This window comes from Taudactylus pleione, unplaced genomic scaffold, assembly GCF_031769625.1.
Source record: "Taudactylus pleione unplaced genomic scaffold, aTauple2 ptg000105l, whole genome shotgun sequence".
NCBI lineage: Eukaryota > Metazoa > Chordata > Amphibia > Anura > Myobatrachidae > Taudactylus > Taudactylus pleione.
Genome location: NW_028284507.1, coordinates 5652890 through 5673059, shown reverse-complemented (window position 1 = coordinate 5673059; position 20170 = coordinate 5652890). Strand labels below are relative to the sequence as shown.

The 20170-nt window shown below is 50.1% G+C and overlaps 1 pseudogene; it reads left to right on the top strand.

Annotated features, from left to right (window-relative positions):
- The first annotated feature begins 13296 nt into the window (after window positions 1-13296).
- LOC148525529 (uncharacterized) lies at window positions 13297-17724 on the top strand (annotated as a pseudogene).
- The last annotated feature ends 2446 nt before the right edge of the window (window positions 17725-20170 follow it).

The following is a 20170-nucleotide window of genomic DNA, read 5'->3' as shown; positions in this document are numbered from 1 at the left end:
CGCTCCTGTGCAGAAAGGAGAATCCGCCGCCCGAAGGAAGCATCCTGAGAGGCGAAGGTGTCAAACCTGTAATACCTCACGAAGGTATGGACAGAAGACCACGTAGCAGCCTTGCAGATCTGAACTGCCGAGGCACCACGTCGAGCTGCCCACGAAGGACCCACAGACCTAGTGGAATGAGCCTTCAGAGAAGGAGGGACCGGTAGGCCTTCATGAAGATAAGCTTCAGAAATAGCCATACGGATCCAGGCTGCCAAAGTTTGCTTTGAAGCAGGCCAACCCTTTTTACGGAAGCCAAAGAGGACAAACAAAGCGTCCGACTTCCTAAACGAAGAAGTGCGGTCAACATAAGTCCTTAAGGCCCGCACAACATCCAAAGAGGCCTCACCCACGGAAAGACCCGGTGAGTTAAAGGCCGGAACAACTATTTCCTCGTTAATATGAAACTGGGAAACAACTTTGGGAAGAAACTCGGGCCGAGTGCGGAGCACTGCCCTGTTCCCATAAAAAACCAAGAAAGGGGGTCTACAAGAAAGAGCCCCTAACTCAGAAAGACGTCTGGCCGAAGCAATGGCCAGAAGGAAAACAGTCTTAGCTGTTAGCCATTTAAGATCCACTGAGCCCAGTGGTTCAAACGGCGGTCCTTGGAGAGCCCTCAGGACCACAGCCAAATCCCAAGGCGCCACAGGTGGAACAAAGGGCGGCTGAATGCGGAGAACACCCTGCATAAAGGTGCGCACATCCGGGATTGTAGCAATCCTACGGTGAAACCAGACAGATAGGGCCGAAACCTGTACCTTCAAAGAAGCAAGGCGAAGCCCATGATCTAGTCCCGCTTGCAGGAAGGTGAGAATCCGAGACAGACGAAACTCCCGCGGTGCATAACCTCTCGGTCGACACCACTGAAAGAACGTATGCCACACGCGATGGTATATCCTCGCGGAAGACGGTTTCCGAGCTCGCAACATGGTACGCACCACAGAGCTGGAAAACCCCCGGGACCTCAGCATGGCCGTCTCAACAGCCACGCCGTCAAAGACAGCCGAGTCAGGTCCGGGTGAAGGCAAGGACCCTGAGACAGAAGGTCCGGTCGTAGCGGCAACCGCAGAGGAATGTCCACGGACAGACCCTGAAGGTCTGAGAACCAGTGCCGTCTGGGCTACGCGGGAGCTATCAACAGGAGCGTCCCTCCTTCCTGTTTGAATTTCCGGATTACCCGTGGAAGAAGGGAGACCGGAGGGAACAGGTATGCGAACCGGAACGTCCACCGGACGGACAGAGCATCCACCAGAGACGCCCCTTCGTCTCTTGTGCGAGACCCGTACACCGGCAACTTGTTGTTGTGCCGGGACGCCATGAGGTCGATTTCTGGAAGACCCCACCTGTCCACCAGTAGTTGAAAAACGTCCGGGTGCAGGGACCATTCCCCTGGATGAACGTCCTGGCGACTTAGAAAGTCCGCCTCCCAATTGAGCACTCCCGGGATGAAGACCGCTGATATGGCCGGAAGATTGCGCTCCGCCCAAACCAGGATCCGAGAGACCTCTACGAGAGCCGCCCGACTGCGAGTTCCTCCTTGCCTGTTTATGTAGGCCACGGTGGTAGCGTTGTCCGACTGGACCTGCACCGGGCGACCCTGGAGAAACCGCTGTGCCTGCTGGAGAGCATTGAAGACCGCACGGAGTTCCAAGATATTTATTGGAAGCTCCGCTTCTGTCGGCGTCCACCTGCCCTGGAACAAGTGTGGACCCGAAACTGCTCCCCAGCCCCGAAGACTGGCGTTCGTTGTCAACAGGACCCAATTTGGAACCCAGAACGGACGTCCCTTGTTGAGGTGGGTCGTCTGTAACCACCACGTAAGGGACAGGCGAACCTCCTGGGTGAGCACAATCGTCTGGGACTTCAGAGACTGAGTCAGCCCGTTCCACTTGGACAGGATCAGGTGCTGCAGAGATCTGGAGTGAAACTGGGCGTATTCCACCATGTCGAACACCGACACCATGGAGCCCAGTAACCTCATCGCCGAGTGTAAGGACACCCGGCGGCTGTGCAGACAACTGCGCACCCTTGACTGTAAAGCAGAGATCTTGTCCTCCGTCACGAAGATCCTTTGCTGTCCCGAGTCCAATAAGGCTCCAAGATGCAGAATCCTCCGAGACGGGATTAGAGTGGACTTCTGCCAGTTGATTAGCCAGCCGTGCCGTTGCAGCAGTGCAATGGTCAGGTCCAAGTGGCGTAACAGGAGCTCTGGAGATCCTGCCACCAATAACAGGTCGTCCAAATACGGCAACATGCGGACTCCCTGCAGCCGCAGAGAAGCCGCCATGACCGCCATCACCTTGGTGAAAACACGTGGTGCTGTTGCCAGGCCAAAAGGTAACGCCCGAAACTGGAAGTGGTCGCTGCTGATTGCGAACCTGAGGAACTGTTGATGGCGCCAAAGAATAGGGACATGCAGGTAAGCGTCCTGTATGTCCAATGACACCAAGTAGTCCCCAGGTTCCAGCGCCAGAATGATGGACCGTAGGGTCTCCATCCGAAACTTCGGGACCCGCAAAGACTTGTTGAGTGCTTTGAGGTTGAGAATCGGACGATATGACCCATTGGGTTTCTGTACCAAAAATAGATTTGAATAGAAACCCTGGCCCCTCTGGGAGAATGGAACCGCCACTATAACTCCAGCCTGGAGCATAGTGTGCAATACCTTCCGCAGCTCCGTAGCCTTGTTCCGGTCTGATGGGAGACCCGTGGTGAAGAAGCGAGCCGGGGGTCTGTGCCGGAAGGAGAGGGTGTATCCGTGAGAAACCACCTCCAGAACCCAAGTGTCTGTCGTAGTGGTCGACCAACACTGGGCGAACTGTAGCAGGCGGCCTCCCACCCTGGGATCCCCCAAAGGGAGGCCCGGACCGTCAGGCCGCAGGCTTGTCATCTGGCTTGGGGGCCGGACGTCTGGTACTCCATGCCTGCTTCCGGGGCTTGACCGATTTCTTAGGGCCAGCCTGTCGAGGAAACGACTGTGGTTTGGGCCTGCCCTGGGCCCTAGATGACCGAAAGGACGATGGTCCCGAACCAGAAGGAGCAGCGGCCGACGGGAGACAGGCAGATTTGGCTGCCGCCAGCGTGGCCACAATCTTATCCAGATCCGGACCGAAGAGAACTTCTCCGGTAAACGGCAACGCTTCCAGACCTTTCTTGGAATCTGCGTCCGCCTTCCAGGATCGCAGCCACAAGGTGCGACGAGCAGCTACCGCTGCTGAAGAAATTCTAGACACCAGAGTACTAATGTCTAGAGCCGCCTCGTTGATGTAGGTGGCCGAATCACGGAGATTGCCAATCAACTCCGCCTGATCGGCCGGACAGTCGGATTCAAAAGAAGCCTCTAATGAATCCGCCCAGCGCTCCATCGCTCTGGCAACCCAGCAAATGGCCATAGCCGGCCGTGCTGCCCCCCCTGCAAGGGAATAAGCGGACTTCAGGCAGATTTCTACCTTGCGGTCCGTAGCATCCTTAAGGGAGGACATGGATGGCATCGGCAATGTGGCACTACGGACAAGACGGGTCACGTGAGAATCCACCTGTGGAGGGGATTCCCACTTCGCAAAATAATTATCCGCGAACGGATAAGCCACCGCCAGGCGTCTCTGCGGCTGGTATCTTTTGCCAGGTTGTTTCCACGCCTCCTCTAAATGGTCCACCAACTGACCCGAAAGAGGAAAGACTGTGGCATCGCCCTTCACATCTTTGAAAAAGGCATACTTAGATTTAGCCGCTGGGGGAACTTCGTCCTCAATCACCAAGGCTGTGCGGACCGCCCGAATAAGTCCAGGAATATATACTTTGGACTTAGCATCAGCGTCCTTAGTATGGAGAGGTTCCTGATCGTAAGGATCTAGAATCTCCCCATCATCAGACGTCCCTTCGTCATCCTCATAAGGAGCGGACAGAGACACCACCGGCCTTTTATGAGACCGCATCACAGACTCCCCTTGCAACACATCCGACAAGTGCTGTACAGAACTCGTCAGGGAGTTAACCCACGCTGGCTCCTGAGAACCCGGGAGCGGGGAAATAGGGAGACTGTGGGGTACCACCAATTGTCGTGGGAACCCCTGCATGGGTGACGACACCACAGACTGCTGGGACAAACCCATCGGAGTAAACGCGGGCTGCGGAGCTAACTGGCCCACTAAAGCTGTTAACGCCTGAGCGAAACAAGCCCAGGGCGGCTCCTGTACCGGTGCTGTAACCGTAATAGGCCGCGCCATGGACAAACACTGCCGGCAAAGGCCCTCCGCGCTACCCTCCCCCTCCGCTAACGGTACTTTGCACGTGGTACACTGTAGCCGGAGGGGAAAATCACTTTCAGACATGATGGCACCACGTATGTGACCTCTCTCACCAATTAAGTATTAAATAGGCGAGAGACCACCCTGCAGCACCGCACCGCAAGGGCTTTAGCAGAAAGAACAGGGACAGTAATAAAGCTGACAGTTTAGATGAAGAAAAGATTACAGGCAGCAGCGCTAGCACAGTCACATACAATGCAGAGAAATAACAATTCCTGCACTAACAGCGCTGATCACTCAACTACACAGACACAGGGCCTGGTAGGACACAGCGCTGCATACACAGACCTGACCACAGCGGAGGAGAGGTATGCGGGGGGACCCAGACCACGATGCTTCCGTCCAGCGCTTCCAGCAGCGTTCACCATGCGTTCTGGAGAAGATGGCCGCCGAGGAGCAGAGAGGAGGCTGGCCTGGGGGAGGAGCGCTGCCACAGGACCAGTCAGCAGCATGCAGAGAGGGCTGTGTGCAGCGGGGGAGGCGCCGGCTGTGAGACAGGGAAGGCGCGCTCCCCTGGCATGCATTTAACCCCTGGGACGCCGCAGCGCTACCGCTCTGCTGCGGTCCGCTGTCCCAGGGGGTAGTGGAAGCGCAGGTTGGTCGCCTGGCTCCACGCTGCAGCCAGTCCCCAGGGAGCCCCCTGCCTGGGGACTTAGGACCATGTGATCAGCGGGGACCCACCGCGGGACCCCGCTGCTTACCTCTGTCCCCCTTGAATCCGGCCATGGTCCGGAGCATCTGGGGTCACCGCTAGCTGTGACCCCAGACGCCCACCAGCATCCCCGGATCAGTACCGGCGTTCTGGTACCGGCGGGGTGTAGGGAAGACAGCATGGACGTCAGGACTGACTGTCCATGCTGTACATCCAGTTGTGCAGCCACAGCTGCATGAAGAATAAGCTTCAGGGGCTCTTCTAGCCCCCACTCCAACAGGTGCACCCGACTCCGGCCGGGCACCAAACTAAACTGAGGTGCCTTGGCCCGGGGGCGGGGTATAGGAGGGGGACCTAGTGCATCCTGGGCGGCTGAAAGCTTAACTCTTTGGTGCCCTGCGACTGACGTCACACCTATACCCCAAGGTATCCTGTGGATACCCTATGGACCCTGAAGTAGAAACATAATTATATCAAATGTAATATCAGGTATGCATCATCATATAGAAACTTATTTAAAAAGTGATATCCTACAACCAGTTGTAATAGATTTTGATGTTGCCTGTAAAAAATATAAGGTTGACGGAGATTGAGCTGTCTTTAAAGAAAGATACTGTGCAGAAGTATTTTTAGTTGTCTCCTCCTTGATTTAAAGGTGGTAGATGGTCAATAATCTTGTAGTGCAAATTTGCTAGTGAATGTCTGGCATTTTTAAAGTGTCGTGCAATAGGTTGGGCTATATCTTTGCTGGCCAGGGCTGACCTTATGGCTGACCAGTGTAAGGAATTATTTCTTTGAAGGTCTGGGTTGTTTGACCTACAGTACATAGGGCCTGATTCAGTAATGAACAGAATAGCAAAGATGCATGCAAGCAGCTTTGAGATTCTGTCCTTGCAGATATGGTAATGCAGCAGGAGGCATCACACCTCCTGCTGCATTACTTATCCGAGCTGCGTTGTACAGACATACCGGTCAAGCCTGGGACCTTTGTCAAAGCAGCATCATCTGGATGAACAGTCAAAACAAAGCAACAGTGGCAGAATACTAGTATAACTCATAATTCCTATAAGAAACTATTGTGGTATGCTTGGGCGCTCCATATTTTGGAACTGGTCTTGAGTGTGCACCCCAGCAGGTGTCCCTACTTTTAGATGTGAGTGCAGGACCCTATACTCTCTCTCTGTCTCTGCTATGCTTTGCAGTAAGGCAGTAATCACATATCTCAGAACTGAAGAGGTTAATAAATCTGAATATATTTTATCCCAGACTGCAAATAAGCTATTCAATAAATGTTTGCAGGTTGTTACTGTATTAGCATAAACATTGTTCTTCCTGGCAATTAGCAGAGAACCCTGGAGATCATGTATTCCCAGAACAGCTTCTAGAACACTTTAGTTATCATTACTATAGCTGCAATACAGTATGTACAGTGTACTATAAGAAACATCAGCATCTACAGAGAGCTGGTTATAGAGTAACCTAACTTGTACTCCCATCAATCTTACCAGGAGAATCATGGGTAGGCTCTAAGATTTAATAAGCTCCCATTGCAATTTTGAATAATAGGAAGAATGGGGAAAGAAAATATTTTTTTCCTGTCTGGTGTGGGTAACACTCCACCATTCCTACAGTAAAAGGAGCAGTTCTGGCTACGAGATTGATATGGGCAATAATATTGAATGCAAAACCAAAAGCCGCCACTGAGTAAGTATACCCCAAACTCAGACACATGATTTTTCAACCTAATGTCTCTTGTCGAGTGAGTGGTTTTCGTACATCTGCGATGCGTATAAGAGGCAAAATAAGCTACTTTTCCTGGTGCGTCTCAGTTGCACCGGGTGTCTCACACCGTATGGCGTACAGATGCTAACTGTATGAGGATACATCTGTACTACAATTAACCAAAACAAATCAATCAAATAATGAAATGAAAAGATATTGGGCCTGATTCAGAAATACATGGTATTACAGCCGCGACTGCGTCTTTACACTAATGCTGGAGCCGATGGTCAGTGGCATAAAGGGAGGGGGGTCAAGCAGGGCACGTGCCCTGGGCGCCGTACATCAAAGGCATGTGCGGTCCACGGCACTACACATTAAAATAAACACGGCGGCGGCAGAGTGTTTTAGCACTGCAGCCAATAAGTGTCAGGCAGACTCTTATTGGCTGCTGCACCCAGGGCTGGAGCTCACTAACGAACTCCGCCTTCTGGCTCCCACACTGGGTGAAGGGAAAGACGTCAGGAGCAGCGAACAGCGGCAGGCGCAGGTGCATGGATTCCGATAAGTATAATATTGTGTGTGTGTGTGTGTTTTATGTCAAAGGCACTGCTACTGGGGGCGCTGTATAAGGGGAACTACTGGGGGCACTGTTTATTGGGCACTGCATAGGTGGCACTATATATTGGGCACTACTGGGGCACTGCATAAGGGGCACTACTGGGGGCACTATACATTGGACTCTACGGGGCACTATATAAGGGGCACTACTGGGTGCACTAATTATTGGGCACTACTGGGCGCACAATATATTGGGCACTGCTTTGGGGGCACTACTGGGGGCACTGCATAAGGGGCACTACTGGGGGTACTATATATTGGGCACTACTGGGGGCACTGCGTAAGGGGCACTACTGAGGGCACTGTATATTGGACTCTACTGGGGAACTGCATAAGGGGCACCATTGGGGGCACTGTATATTGGGCTCTACTGGGGAACTGCATAAGGGGCACTACTGAGGGCACTAAATAAGGGGCACTACTGGGGGAACTATATAAGGGGTACTACTAGGTGCCCTATATATTGGGCACTACTGAGGCACTATATATTGGGCACTGCTTTGGGAGCACTACATATTGGGTACTACTATGGGCACTGTATAAGGGGCACTACTGGGGGCACTATATATTGGGCTCTACTGGGGCACTGCATAACGGGCACTACTGGGGGCACAGCATAAGGTGCACTACTGGTGGCACTATATAAGGGGCACTACTGGTGCACTATATATTGAGCCAGGGCCGCCATCAGGGGGGTTCAGCCGGTACTATTGTACCGGGCCCGGGCTCAGTGGGGGCCCGCAGAGTGCAGATGATCCAGTCTGTGCCTGTGGGTACAAAGCGGTTTGCTGCAGGATCGGTGCTCTGCGGGGCCCCCTGTCAGTGTCAGTCACTATGTGACTACCAGAAGACAGCAGCTGCATGGCCCCTTCTCATAGGAGGGCAGAAGAGAGGCTTTGCCTTTAGCACTGATTATTTGTGTCTCTTCCTCTGCCTGACTAAATCCCCCATGCCGACGGATGTGTAAAGCCCACTTTCCCCGCCCCCTACCCGAGTCCCAGCCCCTCTTTCTCCCCTTCTCTGTATTACTTGTCCTTATCCCCTTCAGATGGAGTGTGAGGTCTCTCCCTGCCCTTTTCCAGAGTCCCCACCCTCTCCCTGAGTCCCCGCTCCCTCATGCTCTTCCCGGCCTGCATGTGTCTGCAGCCGTTGTGTGAGGGACACAGAGCCTCCTGCGATGCTGCTATCAGAGGTAAGTACCTTAGAAGGGCTCTGTACTTATGTGGTGCCCCCAGTGGCGTAACTATAAATTTTGCTGCCCCATTTCCAAAAAGTTTCAGACGCCCCCCCCCAAAAAAAACCAAACACACGCAAAGACGATGTTTAAGGTGTGCGGTTTCATGTTCATGATACAGTTATGTGCCTTACACATTATGACACACCAAGTAATGCCACTTATAACACATTATGCTACACCGTAATACCCCTTACAACACATTATGCCACACAGCAATGCACCTTACACATGCCACACAGTAATGCCCTTAGAACAAATTATGCCATGCTGTAATGCCTCTATTTCACATTATGCCACATAACACATTATGCCACACAGTAATGCCCCTAATAGCACATTGTGCACACAGTAATGCCTATTACACTTTATGCCACACAATAATGGCCATTACATCCCACCCTGAGATCTACTTCATCAACCCTCCTCTCTGCTCCAGCCAGTCTGTCACCTCAGCTCAAGACAGGTTGCACAGTTTTTATGTCCATGTAGAACCAGATTATTGGGAACATAGTTTACAACCTATTAAATTAGTGCCCCTTATACAGTGCCCCCTGTAGTTGTGCGCCATCTGCAATGCCCCCTGTAATAGTACCCATTATCCAGGGCCCCCTGTAGTTGTGCCCCTTAAAGTAGTGCCCCCTGTTGCTGTGCCCATATGCAGTGCCCCTTAACTGTGCCCCTGAAAGTATTGCCCCTGTAGTTGTGCCCCTTCAAGTAGTGCCCCTGTAGTTGTGCCCCTTCAAGTAGTGCCCCCTGTAATTGTGCCTCGTATGCAATGCCCCCTGTAATAGTGCCCCTTATGCAATACCCCCTGTAGTAGTACCCATTATCCAGGGCCCCCTGTAGTTGTGTCCATAGGCAGTGCCCTCTGTAGCTGTGCCCCTGTAGTTGTACCCCTTAAAGTATTGCCCCTGTAGTTGTGTCCCTTCAAGTAGTGCCCCCTGTAATGGTGCCCCTTCAAGTAGTGACCCCTGTAATTGTGCCCCTTCAAGTAGTGGCCCCTGTAATTGTACTCCTTCTAGTAGTGTCCCTGTAGTTGTGCCCCTCAAGCAGTGCCCCATGTAGTTGTGCCCATTATACAGTGCCCCCTGTAGCTGTGTCCCTTAAAGTATTGCCCCTTGTAGTTGTGCCCCTTCGATTAGTGCCCCTTCAAGTAGTGCCTCGGTAGTTGTGCCCCTTCAAGCAGTGCCCACTGCCCCCTGTAGTTGTGCCCTTTCAATTAGTGCGCCCTGTAGTTGTTCCCCCCTACTTACCTGACTGCGTGCAGGCTGCAGCTGTCATCCGGGCTGTCTCTCCCGACTCCCGCGCTGACTGGATCAATTGCACTACAACAGTGGGCATTGCATAAGGGGCACTACTACAGGGGGCATTGCATAAGGGGCACTGCTACTGGGGAAATTGCATAAGGGGCACTACTACAGTGGGCATTGCATGAGGGGCACTACTACTAGGGGCATTGCATAAAGGGCACTACTACTGGGGGCATTGCATAAGGGGCTCTACTACTGGGGACATTAATGTGCATATGGAATAAAAAGGAATGTTTCCAGAATGACGAGAAACGGTGGTGTGTCATGTTGACACGCCCCATTATCAGTGCCCATGCCCTTTGTGGCCATGCTCACTTTTTCGGCGAGCGCACATTGGGATGGAGGCTTCATTTTTCATCTTGCCCTGGGCTCCAAATACCCTAGTTAGGCCACTGCCGATGGTATTCGTACAGTGACACCCACCAGCATCCAAATTATGGCCTGGTTCAGAGTTGTACACTGATTCCGCCGGTGCTGTGTCTGTGTACGCAGCTGCTGTGCGAAAATATACAATTGTTGCAGATGCCGGGAGATGTATAGTGACACCCACCTGCGACTTTGCAAATCCAAGCATCTGCGTACAAAGACGCAGCATCAGTCACAGTTCTGAGTGACCCTATGGCTACTTAGCATGGCCGTGGGAACTGAGACGCCGGAGCCATTTTCATTGCATACGGGATCACAGCCACAGTCTCCAATACACCCTGAAAATGATCACGACACGCCTGCGTTCTTTGCCGCCACTTCCTGTTGCCTCCCACAAATGCTCTCTGGCTGTCAATCACTAAAGAGTAAAAATGGCTTTGAGCAACTACGATAATGTGCCTTCATGCATGTTCAGTGCGACTTAGACGGTCGCAATGCCAATGTTTACGTAAAGAACAATATTTTTTGTACTGCACAGGCATCGGAGTCGCACTGTGCATGTGCCGCCATGGTCTTGCGATGGCGTTGCAGAGTGGATTTATTCGCAAAGTGAGTGGCAGTCAGGGAGCCTTTTAGGAGTTTATATACAAATCTGGGTGGCTGTGACATTGGCGTCAATCTCTGAATCAGGCCCAATATCTAACGTCACACCATGTTATAGTAGTTATAGTATGTGTGAAGTTTTAAAATGGTGCATACTTAAGAAGTCATTGCTAAACCTCGGCCTATAGAAAAACTGCCAACATGATTGACCTTTAATCAGGAGTGGTTTAAGAGAAGAGAGTGCCCGTGTGCAGACTCCGTGTGGCCAGTGGTGGAACTCCCGGAGACAATGGAGTCATTTGCCGCCGGGCATCAGCCCTGAAGAGGGCACCTGGCTCCATTGTCCCCGTGAGCTGCATGGAGAAGGAGCGCCGCTGATCGGCGCTCCACCTCCATTGGCGTAACTATGGAGGGTGCAAGGGGTGCGGTCGCACCCCCTGCACCCTCCATTTGCCGGGCGCCCGCTGAGTGTGTTACCAGCAGGCGCCCGCTCCTATTCAAACCCCCAGAGCTCCCTCCGTCTTCCGGGTCCCGCAGTGCACTATGGGAGTGACGTCATAACGTCACTCCCATAGTGCTGAGGAGCGGACGCCGGGGACGGAGCTCAGGAGTGAGCTCCGTCTTCCGGGTCCCACAGTGCACTATGGGAGTGACGTAATGACGTCACTCCCATAGTGCCGAGGACCAGACACCAGGGATGGACGGCAGCAGCACTGGAGCGGGGATAAAGGTAAGTGGGTTTTTTTTTGTGTGTGTGTGTGCGCGCTCGCTGGGGGCCATCACTACTGGGGGCAACTACACGGTGCTCACTACTGGGGACAACTACACGGTGCTCACTACTGGGGGCAACTACAGGGGCTCACTACTGGGGGCAACTACACAGTGCTCACTACTGGGGGCAACTACAGGGGCCCCACTACTGGGGGTAACTACAGGGGCCTCAGTACTGGGGGTAACTACAGGGGCCTACTACTGGGGGCAACTACAGGGGCTCACTACTGGGGCAACTACAGGGGCCTCACTACTGGTGGTAACTAGAGGGGCCTCACTACTGGGGGCAACTACAGGGTGCTCACTACTGGGGCAACTACAGGGTGCTCACTACTGGGGGTAACTACAGGGGCCTAACTACTGGGGGCAACTACAAGGGGCTCACTACTGGGGGCAACTACAAGGGGCTCACTACTGGGGGCAACTACAGGGGGCTCACTACTGGGGGCAACTACAAGGGGCTCACTACTGGGGGCAACTACAAGGGGCTCACTACTGGGGGCAACTACAGGGGGCTCACTACTGGGGGCAACTACAGGGGGCTCACTACTGGGGGCAACTACAGGGGGCTCACTACTGGGGACAACTACAAGGGGCTCACTACTGGGGGCAACTACCGGGGGCTCACTACTGGATGTACTGCAAAGGGGGACCATTACTGGGGAGCACTACATAGGCGGACCACTACTGGGGAGCACTACATAGGCAGACCACTACTGGGGGCATTATATAAAAGGAACTGCATAAGGGGGGCGGTGGCAGCTGGAGCTGGCATAGGTGCTGGGGGGTGGTACATTTTAGTTTGGGGGGCACCAACATTTATCTTGCCTCAGGGCACCTGGGATGAAGTTATACCACTGCGTGTGGGCCCCCTCCTCTCTGGCAGCACAGTAGACTCTGGCTTGATGTCAGAATCTACTTCCGCATGTGCAGGTCTCCAGGAAAATGGCACCTGCACCTTTTCCTGGGGACATCTCTACTGTGTATGTGTATGTAAATCACAGCAAAAATAGCCGCCGCACTATCACCCCAGTGACTTTTGCTGCTCTGCAGCACTGTACCACCAGCAGAGCTGGACTCTGGAGACTGAGGAGAGGTATAACTATATATGGGTGCAGGGTGTGTGCTGTGGGCCCTCCTAGTCTAGGAGGGCCCATGTGCACTACACACCCTGCACCCATTATAGATACGATATTGCCTTTATTATATTTATGATTTTTGGAGAAGACCAGTGGTGGATTTTACCTAGGGGCTGCGGTACTGCGGCCCTCAGTAAAATTCATCACACGCAGGGACTGCCTAGCAGTGGTAGTGATATATCTTTGGAAGCACTCCCTGCTGATCACAGCCACACAGGCTTTCCCAGGGGGAGGTGTTTTCTCCCCCTGGGACTGCCAGTCCAGACTGCAATAGCAGAGAGAGTGCTTTCATGAGAATCCACACCCCTGCTATTAGGGCAACCATATCTTTGTTCTTCGGGAGGCTTGCCACCTAGCAACAGCAGGTGGGTTAGGCAGCAAGCCTCCCGAATATGCTAGGGCAGAGGAAAGTGAAAGAATTTTCACTCCGTCTGCCATAACAATGAGCGGTGCGTGCACGCACACACGCGCACCTCATGTGCACGTTAGGTCACGTGCACGCCTGCAGTCAGATATTTTCTGACAGCGTAAGATGGTGGACACAATTTCTGTCTCTGTGACAGATTCATTTAGAATGTCCTCTGCTGCTGGCAGTGTTTCATGGAAGAGAGCCCATAAAAGGGCACTATCTTCCTCATCCTCTTCATCTGAAGAAATTATATATAAAAAGAAAAAGGCTATTCCAGTCACAAATCTGGGAACATCTAACTCCTCAGACTCTGAGGAAAATATTTTCCCTCATGGAAGTGCCAAGTCACCTTCCTGTTAAGGAAGTCAGCAGGAGGGGAAAAATCACATAAAAATAAAAGTAAGTTTAATCCCAGGGCCACCTGTTCAGGTGATATTCCTCCATTCCCTGGAATTGCCTGTAGCAGGCAACATTCTAGTGTTCGGAGCAAGCACAATACTTCTGCCCGTAGCCAGCATAATTTATCTGTCCATAGCTGGCAGCATGAAGGGACCCGCAGTCTGTATAAGGGGTCACCTACCGAACCTACCACATCTTTCCTCTAGTGATTTTGGCCAACCCTCCTTGGTGGACTGGGAGTCAGATTAGATAACAAGAACCTCTGCCTCTTCACAGCGTGCAGAATTTAGTGAAGTGCAGATGGCCAGAGTGGCTTTAGCGGGGCAAACCACCCCATCAAAATTATATGCCACACACTGGCCCCTAAAGAGCAATTCAGAGGTACAGAAATTTGCTCAGCTCGCCTTTAGAGCAACCCTTATTAAAGAAGATGAATTAGTCCTGCGCTCCGATACGGGGTTGCCAGATGTACAGTACCTGCTCTATTTACTCCTAACATTGACCCGGCTTTGGCTTCTATAGTGGGGAGAAAAGACAAAATGACCCCACGGATCGTTTGTTAAGAAAGATCCAATACAAACTAGCGGGCGCAGCCGGCCCTCTTCTTCTCCTACTAGATAAGGAGGTACCCTAGATTCTTTGGTGGCATCTAAGCTTGCTCTACTTAAAGCTATTAGCAGGGCAGCTCTTATCATAGGTCAAACATTTAATCACATCACTAATACCTGCAGATCTAGGTTGTTAACTAGTGCAGGTCTGGCAGACCTTGCTCCTAAATCCATGGAGTTCCCTAACCTTACAGATGCCAACCTATTTGGCCCACAGTTTATAGAAGAGGTCAAAATACGCCGCAAAGCTAGGAAATCCTTTTCTGACATAAAAAAAATGAATGAACCTCCCAGGAGACCCTTTCTTCAAGGGGGTTGGACTCCGAGAGCCACAGGTCCGACCCGAGACTTTCAAGGCACAAGGAGAGCCCAGAGAGGAGGCTTCATGCAAAAATCCCATGATACCCCTCGAGAATCATCCTCAGGTGCATGGAACAATGCCAGATGAGGCCGCGGTTACGGTGAGTCCACACACATGCTCACTTCCCCACAAAACCCTAAAAGATTCATATGCGGAGTGGCAACAAATTACCACAGATAAGTGGTTACTAAAAATAATCTGCTCAGGATTAAATCTCCCTTTAATCCGCTTCCCTCACCAGGCATTTCATACTCCTTGTTCAAGGAGTTGCAGTCCTCGGTTGGACAATGTACTGACTTTGGTCCTACAACAGGGAAAGATAGAATTGGCAAACCAAGCAGTAAAGGGCTGGGTCAGCCATTTGTTTCCTATAAAAAAGCAGGATGGTTCCTTAAGACCAGTCCTGAATGTCAAAACTTTGAATCGATTTTTAAAAACAAAACGGTTTCGCATGGAGGGCATTTCAGACATCCCTTATCTTTTCACAAAGGACTGCTTCTGCATAAAAATAGACCTAAAAGAAGCTTTTCACTCTATATTAATACACCCAAATCTCAGACGTCTTCTCAGGTTCTATTGGAGAGACAATCTGTATCAGTGGACAGTGATGGTATTTGGCCTTTACACTGCCCCCTACACCTTTACATGGGTGATGAAAGCGGTAGTGTCTCACCTGCGCCAGCAAGGGGTTCAATGCATAATATACCTAGATGACATACTTTTGATACACGCAGACCACGATACCCTTTTAAAGCATAAGAATTTAACCATTTCTCTGTTATCAAACCTGGGTTTCATGCTAAACATCCCAAAGTCAGTACTGACTCCCACCAAGAAAATCACCTTTTTAGGGTTCGACTTAGATAACCATTCTTTCTCTCTAGCCGTTCCACAACAGAAATGGCTAGACACAAAATATTATATTCAAAAGTTGTCCCAAAAGCACAAAATGACTCTCCGTACCTTAGCAACAATCATTGGGAAAATGATACCAATGTCTCCAGGGTTTCGACACGTTCTGCTATTATGCAGAGAATTGCAACGCCTCTTAAGAACTTTGATTCACGCCCGATATTCCTGGACAGACACCATATATCTCTCCAGGAATGTAAAAACAGAACTGTCCAAATGGAACAGTCTTCCCACTCCTCCTCCTCGTCCCCTCCTAGATCCCCCCTCCTGCATGACGATCACCACGGATGCATCCCTAACAGGATGGGGAGGTTTCTCACAAGAAAAAGCAGTAAGAGGCGCTTGGTAAAAGGAAGATTCCTGCTTGTTCATAAACATTTTAGAACTACGTGCAGCAAAATTAGCCCTACAGGCTCTAGTCCCCATTCACCTTACAGGGGCCTGTATCCAGCTATGCCCGGACAATACAACCGCAGTGTCCTATATAAACAAAATGGTAGGCACCAAGTCAACATCCCTATGCAAGGAGGCATTAGAAGTGTGGGATTGGGCAGTCCAGAGTGATAGTCTTCTGGTCACAGCTTATGTCCCAGGGGAGTTAAACGAATTAGCAGACTCCCTATCCCAGAAAAGGATCTCCCTACATTCGGTAGCACTGAAAAGTCAAATCTTTCAGAAAATAGTTCACACATTTGGGAGATTACAGATCTTTGCCAGTCCCACGAATGTTCAGATTCAGTGTTTTGTTTCCAGAATATGGACAAAAGGGGTGTGTAAGATGGATGCAATGTCCTTTCCTTGGACGGATCTGATTTGCCCCTATGCTTTCCCTCCCCCCGCCCTACTCCTGAAAGTCTTACAAAAAATCAGGGAGGATAGAGTGCTGCAAATTGTGGTAGTATACCCAGTATGGCAATCCAGAGTCTGGTTTCCTCTGATCAACCAGTTACGAATAGGTCCAAAAATTCCACTAGGGTTATCCAAGGAATGCTTTCAGGGGACCCCAGACCTGTTAGAGACTCTTCCCCAATGTATGTGGATGGCAATATTACTAGGATGTTAACAGATGTAGATCTAGCATCACCCACAGAAGCCCTAATAAATACCTCCTAAAGGCCCCGGACTAGGGCTAGATACTGTACAATCATAAAAGAATTTGACCTTTGGCGATCCAAAACAAACCCCTCTCACCAGTCTTCACTACTCCATTTAGCTTTAGATTTTCTAGCCTCTAAGTATGAGTCAGGCTTGGCATCAGCTACCATTATATCATATGGTTCCGCTTTAGCTACTATGATTCCAAACTTAACAAACAACAAACTATACCTACGTTTATTAAGAGGTGTATACCTCTCTAGGCCCATAGTTCCAAAATATTCACATACTTGGGACATCGAGCCTTTCCTCTCCTTCCTGGCATCCTGGGAAACAGACTCCAACATTTTCATTATGTCCCATAAATTAGCATCTTTGTTAGCTCTAGCCATAGTGGCCAGAGTAGTGGAACTAACCCTGATACACATCTCAGACCCCTGGTTAGCACAGACTCCTGCAGGGTACCACATTACCCTAAAAGGTCACACCAAAACCTCATCGTTTAATAATCCCATAGTTGCATTCGATGTTATCTACGACCCTTCAGAACCTAACCTTTGTGTAGCTTCGTGCCTGTCCTCTTATCTGGCCCTGACTGCCCCCATGAGAGACAGTATTACGCAACTCTTCATTACATGTAGGAAACCCTTTCGCCCAGCAAGATCTTCCACTATCAGAGGATGGATTGTAGCATCCATGAGGGAGGCAGGGGTAGATACAAACCAATTCAAAAGTCACTCCTTACGGGGAGCAGCAGCCACAAAAGCGGCAGCTAAAGGCATCCCATTACAGTCAATAATGCTAGCAGTGAGATGGTCCTCAGCTCATACATTCGCTAAGCACTATTGGAGACCTACCAATCTACAGAAGATAAGTTTCTCAGAGCAACCTCCAGGTATGTGGAAGTCTGCCGACCTGCTGTTGCTAGGTGGCAAGCCTCCCAAAGATCAAAACACTAGTTTGCAGGAATCTATGACCTGCAAACTGGATTTGTTCTAGAGAACAGGTTTGCCACCTAGCAACAGCTCCCACCCTACCCTCCCTTTCTCCTTTGGCTGTTGTTTCCTCTGGAGAGTCTATCTTTAGGTATTAATAGTTTTTTCTCATATTATCCCTCAAAGTGCAGCAAGAGACCCAAAGAAGCCTCAAGCAGTCACCAATAAAGACCAGAAATAGACTACCAGCCAGCGTTTAACTCTGTTCCGGAAAGTCGCAACCAATGCCATTTCCATTTTCTTTATTTCTTTTCAGTTCATACTATTGATTAAGCCGTTTCCAAAAGATATCTGTTAACGTTCAATAAACTGTTCTTGCTTGGAAATCACTTGTGTCATAGTCTTGTAACACAGACTTAGAGTGCAGAGACAATCAAGCCTAAGATTTACCTGTGTTTTTATTTGCTGTTATCCCTTCTAGGTTGGTTTGCTACCAGCGAGCATCCGAAAAAATCTGGGCGTGCACCGCTCATTGTTATGGCAGAGGGAGTGAAAATTATTTTACTTTCCTCTGACCCAGCGTATTCGGGAGGCTTGCTGCCTAACCCACCTGCTGTTGCTAGGTGGCAATCCTGTTCCCTAGAACAAATGCAGTTTGCAGGTCATAGATTCCTGCAAACTAGTGTTGAATTCTAGGGGCTGCAGCCATATTTGGCTTCTGGCGAGCGGTAAAAGAGTTTGCATAGAGATTGGACAGTTAGCCCTGTTCAAGTTCTAGCAAACCAACTCCAGACCCTGCAGCAATAGTCACAATATGTATTAAAAAGATGAAAAGAATCAGGAGAACAATCTATCTTACTTCAGTTCACCTCCAGTTGTCTCCTCTCCCATCATGTCTTATTCTGCTGAACCAATGCAGCTTGGTGCTTCCAGTCTTCCTATAGAAGAAAACTCTAGGAGACGCAGACAGGGTTTCTGTTTGCATTATGGCAGTAAAAACCATATTGCCCACTAAAATGGCAAATGAATGAATAGGATATGAGGGGGAGGTCCAACTCGGCTTGCAACTTATTTCTCATAAGGATTCTGTTATACTATTTGCCTGTATCTCTTTTGGTGGTAATTCTCTTGACGTCCCATCCTCTATTGCCAGTGGGGTTGCAGGAAATTTCTTGGACATTGACCTAGATAAAATTCCTTTTTTTTTTTGTATTGTGACAGTTATCAATGGGGTGTGGATTGGATGGTAATCTTCTCGTTGGTGATTAGATTCTAACAAGACAACACCATTGGCTTTATTTATTGGAAGCATGCCTTTTGGACAGTTATCCCTGTTTCTGACTGACTGTCCCACTTATTTTGGTCTCTTCATGTGATTCTTGGACCTAGATTTCCAAAAGGGAGACTCTGTGCCTTTATATCTACCAAATGTAAGTTCACGATGGAGTGGGGCCAGAGACCTGGCGCACATTGTCAATATGGTGGCCATGACACTGACTGGGCTAATCCTTTGTGCTGCAGCGACCATTTGTATATGAACTATCACCACTAGGCGCCATGTACAGTACTATAATATATATGTAATATTGTGTTTTAAGTTAACTTGTTTTATTTAATGTGCTGTGCGCAGTTGTGGAAACGCATGTTTAAATGTATGTTTTATGCACTTATAGGAATGTATTTCAAAGCTGTTTTGTTTTATATGGCTCTCACATTTGGAAACAGATTGTTCTTGGGACATTCTCACAAAGGAAGTGTAAATGTTAATGACTATCCTGAGATCAGCAAAGGCTCTATGGGCCTGATTCAGACCCGGTCGCAAGTGCTGAGCACCTCACACCTCACAATAGTGTTTTTATGTCCAAAACGTTGCACCGAGGTAGCTGGATGAGTATGCTAAGCGACACGAGTTGGCGGCACAAACACGTGGCCCATCTAGGAGTGACACTGCAGTGGCAGACAGGATGGCAGTTTGAAAAACTAGGCCCCAAACAGTACATAATGCAAAGAAAAAAAAGAGGTGCAAGATGGAATTGTCCTTGGACCCTTATGTTGTATAAACAGGACATACACACTTTAACAAACCAATCATTTCAGCGCCAGGGTCTGCCACACGACTGTGGCTGAAATGATTGGTTCGTTTGGGCCCCCACAAAACAAGCTGGCAATTAATCTGTCCCTGCACAAACTGGCTCTACGGAGGCAAGATGTCGTCCTCATCCTCCTCATCCTCCGATTCCTCACCCTCTTCAGTGTTGTGTACATCCTCATCCTCACAGAGTATAAATTCGTCCCCGCTGGAATCCACCACCACAGGTCCCTCTGTACTGCTGGAGGGTGGTCTCCCTGGGAGAGTTGATAATTCATTTTTATGAACATCATCTTCTCCACATTTTGTGGAAGCAACCTCCTACGCCTTTCGCTGACAAGGTTCCCGGCTGCACTAAACACTCTTTCGGAGTACACACTGGAGGAGGGGCAACTCAGGTAAAATAGAGCCAATTTGTACAGGGGCCTCCAAATTGCCTCTTTTTCCTGCCAGTACAGGTACGGACTGTCTGACATGCCTACTTGGATGCTGTCACCGATGTAATCCTCCACCATTCTGTCAATGATGACAGTATCATATGCAGTGACAGTAGACTTGTCAGAAATTGTTGGCACATCCTTCAGTCCGGACCAGATGT